This window comes from Bos taurus, chromosome 19 (assembly GCF_002263795.3).
Source record: "Bos taurus isolate L1 Dominette 01449 registration number 42190680 breed Hereford chromosome 19, ARS-UCD2.0, whole genome shotgun sequence".
In the NCBI taxonomy this organism is placed as follows: Eukaryota; Metazoa; Chordata; class Mammalia; order Artiodactyla; family Bovidae; genus Bos; species Bos taurus.
In genome coordinates, this window is record NC_037346.1 from 24,516,854 (window position 1) to 24,526,771 (window position 9,918).

The 9,918-nt window shown below is 55.4% G+C and overlaps 1 protein-coding gene across 1 annotated transcript in view; it reads right to left on the reverse strand.

Moving 5' to 3' along the window:
- The window catches only part of CAMKK1 (calcium/calmodulin dependent protein kinase kinase 1), a 28,131-nt gene extending 21,934 nt beyond the window's left edge, over nucleotides 1-6,197 (reverse strand). The window contains exon 1 of the mRNA NM_001192251.3: nucleotides 6,115-6,197. The gene's annotated coding sequence lies outside the window, so the exon portion shown is untranslated. The remainder of the gene's footprint in view (nucleotides 1-6,114) is intronic.
- Nucleotides 6,198-9,918: the final 3,721 nt, after the last annotated feature.

The following is a 9,918-nucleotide window of genomic DNA, read 5'->3' on the forward strand; positions in this document are numbered from 1 at the left end:
CCATCTGTACTACAGATGCAGGACCTTCCCAGATTCCCAAGCCTACAACTTGGAAATGAACTGTGGGTAAGGGCATGGTCCAGACCCCCTGTGTCTGACACCAAAGTATTGAATGAGTGGTAGCCTGGTGGAGCTGATGTTGGCATGCAGAAAGGAAGGGGGAAGGGGATCTAGACTGGCAACAGGAAAAGATACGGACGCTGGACCTAAAGGAGTGAGGGGAATGTGAGCATCGGGGAGGCCTCCCTGGAGGAGGTTAGAGTGGCAAATAGACTAAAACATTGGGAAGGCTTCTCTGAAGTAGGTGAGGAAGTGAGTAGGGCTGGAGCATCATGGAGGCCTTCCTGGAGGAGATGGAATGGGATTAGAGCATCAGAAAGGCTTTAGGAACCAGATGGTTTCAAGAAGGAAGAAGCCAGGGCTAAAAGGAACCCTCCAAGCCTGGCCCACCCTGCCACCCTTCCCCCTCACTCTGTAAGTTCTTTTTCTCCCACATAAACTCCACAGATTAGGGTTCTTGTCTGCCTTGTCTCCATAAAACCACTAGCCTCTGCAGCAGTACCTGAGGCATCGTAGGCGTTCAATAAATATTTGCCATAGTGATCATTACAGTCCTGGCCCCATTACACAGATGGGAAAGCAGAGAGGAGAGAGGGAACCCCAAGGAGCTTAAGACCCCAGCCCACAGCAGGGAATGGATGGCAGTGTCTGGAACTCTTGTCCTCTGGTCCCCAGCAGGAACCCAGGGGACTGAGAACCATCACAGGCAGAGGCCACAGGCTGCAGAGCCCAACAAATTTGCGTATGATTTTCCCTGAGACTGTCACCCTTTTTTTCTCAGATGAGGAAAGTAGGGCCCAGCAAGGGACAGGGGTGGGTCTGGGGTCACACCTCAGGTCAGGGCAGACCCTTCCTGCTCCACTCTGGGGCCCTGTTCCCTGGTTTAGGACCCAGGCTCTGAAGCCAGGCTGCCAGGCCAACGCCCCTTCCTGGTGGTGTGCCCATCCACGGGCAGGTGACTGATCTCTGTGCCTGGGTTTTCCCCATCTGCTGAATGGGGTTAGCAGCAGTATCACTGCCCAGGTGGCTGGGAGGAGTAAAGGAAGGAACGCCCTTACCGGGCTCAGAACCGGGCCTGCCCCTAACGGAGCCCCGTAAAACTGAGTTGTTGTGTTGCTGTTGTTGTGATTGCCTGGGACACGCGGTGGCCCAGATGGAGGCTCGGGCGGCACAGGCAGCTGTGAGAGCTGACGTCAGGCCCTCCACGCTCCCTCCCGCCTGGATCAGATTCAGGTGACTAAGCACGGCTATGCAGGAGGTGCCCCGGGGAGGCCCCCGGTTCCTGCCTGTGTCCAGGCGACAGGGCCTGGCACCCTGTGTGTGAGGGTGTGTATCAAGTGAGAGAATATGGGCGAGCAGGGCTGTCAGCTCTGGGTAACAGTGTGTGTGGGGGGAGGGGGTTCTGCACACAGGAGCCCGTCTGCCCGGAAACAAAAATCTACGGCTGTGGTCTACATTCAGTGGTTAAGCATGTTCATGTGCGTTGTGTGTCTTGGGGTCTTTGTGTACCCGTGCCCCAGGATTGGGGGAGGGGGTGGGCCCTGCACCCGCTGGGTGCCATGGGAACCTGATCTCAGAAAGTCAAGTTGGAACCTCCCACGTTCCCACACAGTCACCTGTCCACCAGCCCGGGGCTGCCTGCTGGGCTGGGCTGTATGTCTTGGGTAGGACCCATCCCTCTCTGGAAGCTCACCCAGGGCGTTTCTCAAGGCCATCCCCAAGCTTAAGCCCTTAAGTCTATAGACACTGTATAGAAACTGACTCGGCGGCTAGCTAGGAGCCACATGGGCATAAAGAAGGACAGACAGGCTGGCAGCCAGGCCCAGGGCAGAGCAAGGACTTCTACAGGCATGGGGAGCCTTCTAGGGACCAGCTTGGTCCTGCAGGTGAGAATGGCCAGGCTCAGGCCCTTCCTCACTGAGAAGCACGACCCCCAGCTGTCCTCCCAGACAGGGGCTATGTTGCCCTGGACACATCATTGAACTTTTGGAGCCTCAGTATGCTATGTGAATAGGATAGATAGCCCCCATCCTGCCATCTCCCAGGGCTATGGGAGGAAGTGAATGAGACTATGGACGTTGAAGCAGATTGTGTCTGAGTGATGTGGGGCCAGGATATGTCTGTCACAACCACCGAGAGAGAGAGCCTTGTTGTGCACACAAAGTGCAGCCTCAAGGACTTCCCTGGTGGTCCAGTGGTTGAGAATCCGCCTGCCAATGCAGGGGACACAGGTTCGATCCCTGATCCAGGAAGATGCCACATGCATCAAGGCAACTAAGCCTGTGTACCACAACTACTGAAGCCCGCACGCCTGTGCTCTGCAACAAGAGAAGCCAATGCACACAATGAGGGAGTAACCCCTGCTCGCTGCAACTAGAGAAAGCTCACGTGTAGCAACAATGACCAGTGCAGACAAAAAAGAAAAAAAAAGTTACTCTTAAAAACACAAAAACAAACAAAAGCCCACAAAGCATAGCCCCATATCTACCCCTGGCTCCAGGATGGCCTGGCACATTACCCAGCTCAGACTTCTCCTTCCAGGCTATGTCCCTCATCCCCACCTCATTCCCAGGTATCTGGCTGCTCCTAAGGGATGCAGGGGGCTTCCCAGGAGGCCCTCCTGGTTGCCAATGCAGGAGACACAAGAGACTTGGGTTCGATCCCTGGGTCAGGAAGATCCCCTGGAGGAGGGAATGGCAATGCACTCCAGTATTCTTCTCTGGGAAATGCCATGGACAGAGGATCCTGTCGGGCTACAGTCCATGGAATCGCAAAGAGTCAGACATGACTGAAGGGACTTAGCCCGCAGCGCACAGGGGATGCAGACCCTGGCTCCAGACCCCACAGGACCAGGTCTCCTCTTCAAGATGAACCTCATCAACTTGGTCCCTCAGAGGAGGCCCAGAAGAGGACAGAGCAGGCATATCTTGCTCTCACCCACACTGGTTCAAGCAGCCCCGCCTGGGATGAATGTCTTCAGATCTCGCCCTGAATTCTGGAAGGCCGCTGGGAATCTCAGGGCCAGGTTGAGCAGGGGCCCAGCTACCATCTAGGCAAGACAAGACATGGCCCTGGTTGCCAGGGGACAGGCCAGAAGGGAAAGCTGTAAGGAGGTGGTCTGGTCCCCTGGGACCAGACATAGAAGGTGGCCTTGGTATCCCTAGGCTGCCTCACAGGAGCTGTGTTTATGCTCCTGACAAGTGTCTGGATGGCCCTGGCAACGGGTGGCCTCCGCGGCTCCCGCCTCCGCCTGGGATGACTCAGTCCCCTCGGGGGAGGCCCAGGCGTCTGGTGCCAAGTCATGCTGGAGGATGCCTGCTGTGACAACGCCCCCTCCCATCATCCCCAGGGAGGCCCCAGCCACTGAGGTGGGCTCTGCGCCTAATTCAGCCCAGCAGCCCTTAGCACATCCTCAGTGGCTCCTGCTGATGTCCTCCAGGTCCTCCCTCCTCTCTCTGCCCCTCCTCATCCTCCAAACCAGGTCCATGCCTCCAGCCCAACTCCTTCCAGCCAGCTGCCTCCTCCCCTCGGTGCTCCCCGGCAGCTCGGTTCCAATTCAGCTTAGCATTTCCCTCGAGTCCGCTCTTCCTCCTCTGTCCACATCTCAGAGATGAGTGCCATCATCCTCCCAGTTCTCCCAGGCCAGAAGCCTGGCAGCCCTCCTTATCACCCATCGTTTCCCTTTTGCCCATCCTTAACCCCCGAACCTTACCCCACTTACTCTCCACTCTGGCCGAAAGTCCCAAACTGCAGACTCTCTTGTGCTGCCAGCCCTTCAGACAGGCTGTGCCTTCTGCCAGGAACACACCTCCCTCTCCTTGGCTGCTGGAGGACAATTCAGACATCTCCTCCCTGATCTCCCCACAGCTGGGTGAGGTCACCAAACTTAACTCCTTAAAAAGTCCAGATCCAGCCCTCCACTTTCCTTCCCCACTATTTCCTCCATACCTGCCACCCACCCCCAGGCTCACACCTCAATCCCACCCCACCCCATCCTCCATACCACTTCCTAGAGGGGATATTGCTAACATGCAAGTTAATTTGGTCTCAGTTCTTCCAGACCTGGCCTTCCAGGATCTTGGAATCTGAAGGACAGAAGAGCAGGAGACCTTGCTCTGAGCAGCGAGGAGACTGGGGCTCAGAGGCTGGGAAGCAGCCAGGGAACCCAGAGCCATTCATTCACATGAAAAAAACTCAACTGAGCACTTGCTGTATGTGCCAGGCACGGTGTTAGGTGCCAGGAGATAAAGCACCAAACCAAAAAGACAAAGTCCCTGCTTCAGTGAAGTTTAATTTCTAGTGGGACAAGAAGCAACAAACAAGAAAGCTGGGAATTAATAGATGGCATGTCAAGTGGTACATGCTGTGGAGAAAAAAATTACAGTTGTCTGAGGGAATCAAGAGTGAGGCCCAGGAACTTCCCTGGTGGTCCAGTGGTGAAGAATCCACCTTGCAATGCAGGGGACATGGGTTCCATCCCTGGTCAGGGAACCAAGACCCCACATGCTGCTGAGCAACTAAGACCACGTACCACAAAGAGTCCATGAGCCGAAGATCCTTCAAGGAAAGATCCCACATGACTCAAACAAAGATTCCATGTGTCAGAACTAAGACCCAGTGCGTCCAGATAAGACGGTGATCATGCTATCTGAGGAACAGCAAGGAGGCCGATGTCCTTGGACTGTGGTGTCCATGTGTGAGAGGTACCTGATGGCAAGCAGAGTCCCACCTTGATGAGAAGGCACAGTCATTCACTGTGCCTGGTCTCAGGGATGGCTTCCTGGAGGAGGTGGCATTTAAGCTCCTGATCGCTGAGTAAGAGTTTCAGAGGAGGCGATGGAAGGTCACACTGTGCATGACAGACAGCCACTTCCTGGCTGGGACGCAGGGCTTGGCCTCGGGGGTCTTTTTGGACAGAGACCAGGAAATCTCAAAAGCCAAAGGAAGGGTCTGAGTAGGGGAGTGACTGCGTTGGATGAGATTTAAAAAAAAAGAACCCTCTGTCCTCTGTGGGGACTAGGGCTAACAGGCCAAGGAAGAGGCAGGGGTCCCCAGAGTCTGTGGGCCTAGGATACAGTCTGGCACTCGGTGGGTGCTCCATCTGTATGCTCTAGAGGGAAAAATGAGGGATGTGGGGGCGACCAGTGCATCCTCAAGGACACAAGCTGTTTGCTCCTGCAGACTCCCCACCCCCGTGGCGGATATAAACCCCATGTGTGCCCACCCAGACATAGTCCTGTGACCTGGGACATAACCTTCTCTACACACTCCTGTACCCCGAAGACACACATACACACACCACTCCCGGAGCAGGCGCACGCCCATGTCCGCGTGACCCGCCCTCACACACCACTCCATCCAGTAAATGCACCCCCCTCACACACACAGGCACACTCCTATGCCCACGTGACACACGCACACCCGCCTCCAAACACCACACACAGGTCCTCGAGCACGTGTGCACCCTCCGAGCTACCAGTTCTGCGCCTGTCAGGCCGCAGCCACCGCAGCCTCCACCTCCGCCGCCCCCCTCCGCCCCCGCCCCAGCCAGGAGGACTGCGCAGCGCAGCCGAAGCCACGAGAGCGTTGCATCTGTCCCATTCATCCTCCAGCCCCAGCTCCTGCAGGAAGACTCGGGGGAGGGCCGTGTGGGCGGAGCGCTCCGCGCAGATCCACACGTGGGTGCCCCAGTCTGGGCCCACTCCTCATAGGCACGGCCTCCCACCAAGAGCAGGGGAGGGGGTAGTGCGCTGGGTATGGACGCGGTCCCGCAGATCAGAGCTAGGCATGGGACGCAGACGGCGGAGCGTCCTCGGAGATGCGGTCCCGGGTCCCGGGTGCCGGCGCAGACAGATGCAGGCTCCGGCAGGAGGCACCCCAAAGACTGGGCCCCGCAGACCGAAGGGGGAGGATCCCCGCATGGACTAGGTCTGGGCTGTCTTCGCAACCTCCCAGACCATCCCTCTCCCCTACAGGCTCCGGGCAGACGATCAGGCGTTCGTCCCCTCACGCTCCCCCGCCCTTGACCCCCCACCCCCCCAAGCCGACCCCTACCTCAGCGTCCAACGACAGTCTCCGCGGCCCTGCGGGTTGCCAGGCTCGCTCCCGCGGCGCGCACCCCGCCCCGCCCGCCTTCCCAGGGCCGAGATCACCGAGCTCAGACCCGCGGCGCCGCGGCTCCAGGCTGCGCTCGCTCCTCCGCCAGCTGCCGCGCCCGGCGCGCGCTCATTGGTGGAGCTGCGCGGCCCCCCTCCGGAGTTGCCCAATCAGAGCCCAGGACTCTCGCCCGGCTCCCAGAGGGGAGGGGCCGCGGCGGGCGGTGGCTCCAGAGAGGCACCTCCCCCTGCGGCGGGACCGGCTTCGTCACGCCCCCATCGCTACCTGGGGTCCCCCGAAATCCTTCCAGGCCGCGGCCTGCGCCCCTTAGCGGGGCCTGGAGGGTACGGGTGCTTCCCTACGCTTTGTCCCCCAGCCATCTCGGCCTGGCAGGGGCAAGAGCGCACCCCCGCCCTCGGGGGCGGGTATGAGGCGCAGTGTGTATTAGGGGAGGGGCGAAGCGAGATCAGCCACTGGATGGGGCCCAGGCCTAGGGCCAGGGAGAAAGGCCTTGAATGGTAGACTCAGGAGTTTAGCCTTCTGCTGCTGTGGGGTGTAGGGGGAAAGGGAAGCGGTTCTAACATAATGCTGGGGTCAGAATCGGGTTGTCACTTGGGGAAGGGACCTATGAGCAGGCAACAGGAATAGCCTAGCTGGGGCGGGAGGTCTTGAGCTTGGAGGTAGCCCACCTCTTCCCTGGCAAGTTCATCAGTTATTGGTTCAGTTACATTCTGCACTTGTATACCCTCTGGCACCTCACTCCACCACTTGTCCAAGATGGAGCCCCATATCACACCTGCAAACCTAGCCTCTTGCGTCCCTGTCTCAATCTGGAGCCAGAAACCTGGGAGTCTGGATAGCCAACCCCTTTCCTGTTCCAACCAGTAGATCACCAAGCCCTGCCCAACTTCCTTCTTAAATATTCCTGGAATCCAGCCACTTATTTCTACTTCTCTGTCCCTCTCTTATCTCAGATCACTGTCTTCCTGCACCTGAATTGCTACAGCCGCCTCCTCCTGGGACTCCCAGCCCCAAGCAACCTCGTCGCCCTCCCCCACCACCCTCACCCACTTAGCTTTTCTCTACCTGGTGTCCAGAACAATATTTCAGAAACACAAGTCCAACTGGTCAGCTCCTGCTTAGGAGTCTCCCATGGCTCAGCAGTACCCTGGGAATAGATCTAATCAGGCTCTCCATGACATCAGTCCTAACCACCAGCTCTACTCCTTTCAGGGCTTGATTCAATGCTTCTTCTACCAGAAACCCTTCCCCATGACCTCACTGCACAGCACGGGTTAACAACCTTCCTTAGGGACTTCCTTGGAAGTTTATGGCATCTGTTTACTTGCCTGTTCCCCTCTCTGAACTGTGAGCTCCTTGACGGCAGGACTGTGCCTGATTCATCCAGCACACAGCTTGACACATTGCATGAAAGATGTTTGTTGAGTGAATAATTAATTTTATATGGCAATCGGGGGATCGGATGTGTGGGGTTGGAGTTCAGGGAAGAGAGCTGGGCCAGTGAGGCGTTTTGAGGAGTTATCAGGAAGGACCCATAGTAGAGCCATGGGAAAGGGTGAGATAACTCAGAGCAAATACACAGGGGCTGCGGACAGACAGTTTTAGGGGAGAAAAAATCTCTGTAGTAGTATAGTGTTAGACGCTCAGTCATGTCCGACTCTTTGTGACCCTATGGACTGTAGCCCACCAGGTTTCTCTGTCCATGGAATTCTCCAGGCAAGATTACTGGAGTGGGTTGCCATTTCCTCCTCCAGGGGATCTTCCCAACCCAGAGATTGAACCCAGGTCTCCTGCACTGCAGGCAGATTCTTTACCATTTGAGCCACCAGGGAAGCCCCAAAATCTCTGTAGTAGGCAGAATCAGTTCTGACTTACATAACAGAAATTCCACGTAAAAGCCTCAGGGTAAACAGTCCTGAGTTGGTATTGTAAGCAGATAAAGTAAGGAGGCCCAGAGAAAAAGAACCAAATGTAGCATTTTGGTATAAGAGAAGTCATTTGTTCCCTAAGCCGCTTTTGTGATCCAAGCCTGGCCACAATGCTTGTCTTTGAACAGGTCTCAATAATGAATGAACAGGTCCCAGTAATTAATGATTTTAAAGGAACAAAAGAATGCAGGATCAAACAACTGTTGTCAGGCAAAGAAGTAGCAGCAGCAAAGATGATATATCAGTGGTAAAGACCCCGCAGTTCTGTTTCAATGGTAAAGATTAGCCTGAAGCACTTTCTTGAGTTGTTTTGCAGAATTGAAACCCCCTTCAACCACTAGATCAACCGAAACCTAAGGGATGACCCTGAGCTTTTCTGACCCTCCTGTCAACCTTTGCCCCAGTTCTATGATACGTAAACTCCCCAAGCCTCTTCATGAATAATAAGCATGTGCCTTAAGCTTGAAACTTCCCCAGTTTTGCTGTTCCAAGAGACACTGTTACAGAGAAAGATCCCCAGTGTTCTCCTTACTTGCTACAAGTAATAAATCCTTCCTTCTCCCACTCTTTGGCTTGGTTGTGTGCTTTCACTGGACACCCACTACAAGATGAACCTAGTTTGGGGGCAACAGTTTTGCTCCAGCTCTGCTCCACAAAGACCTCCCAGATGTGACTCTTTCCACTCACTGCTCCAGCAACCTCTGGATTTGACTCTTGTCCTCATGATTCAAGGTGATGGCTAGAGTTCCAACCATCACATATGAATTCCAGGCAGTGAGATGGAGACAAAGATAAAGAACCGGGCAAAAGATCTACCAGCTTTCTTTTAATGAAAGTTCCCAGAAGGTGTCACATGACACTTCTACAAACATCCAATTAGCTATAACTTAGTCACATGACCAGAGCCAGTTGCAAGAGGTGGCTGAGAAATGCAGCTTCTAGGCAGCCTCATACCCAACCAAGAACCAAAGGCTGTATCACTGTAGAGACTACATATCTGGGGACAGCTTGCTGACTCCACCATTGGCAGAGAGGATAGACAGAGGGACAGAGCACTGCTGTGTACCAGGCTCCATGCTAGGCACTTTATATATCTTAGCCCAACCTGAGTAGAGGCTATTATTATCCCTGACTCACAGAGGCAGCTTGGTGAGTTAAGCAACTTGCCCAAGTACATATAGTGGCAGAACTGCAATTCAAAACTATCTTTTCCCTGTATACTAGGCTGGCTAGGAAAATCAGGGGAGGGTGGGACCTAGGAGTTGCTGAAAGGAAATCTTTCAACAAAGCAGGGCTTGGCCAACAGTGTCAGAGACTGACAGGCCAAGCAGGATATGGGCTGAAGTGTCTGCTTGAATGTGGCAACAAGGGCACTGCTGGTAACCTTGGCAAGGGCATCTAGAAAGGTGGTAGGGGCTGGAGGCCAATTGTAGAGGCGGGGATGCAGAGGGAATACGTGTAGACTGGTCTTTCCAGAATGGTGTTGGCAGTGAAGGGAGGGCAGGCCGAGTAGCAGGGAAACAGAAGGGCAAGAAGGTAGCAGGGTGGAGAAGCAGGGTGAGAAGGAGGTGGAAGAGGGGAGCAAACGCAGGAGTGGGAGAGGAGAGACAGCCTCTGGTGGGAGGTCTCCAGGCTGGGTGAGGTTTGGAAATCAAGAAGGAATCCTCTGCTTGCTCAGGAGGGAAGGAAACAGGAGGTGCAAAACCGGGTAGCTCCAGAGAAGGAAGAAGAGGGAAAGTTCCTGTTTTGTAAAATCCGAGACACAGCTCTTGGCTAGGGAAGAGGGCAGAAGGCCAAGGGCCTGGGGGCAAGG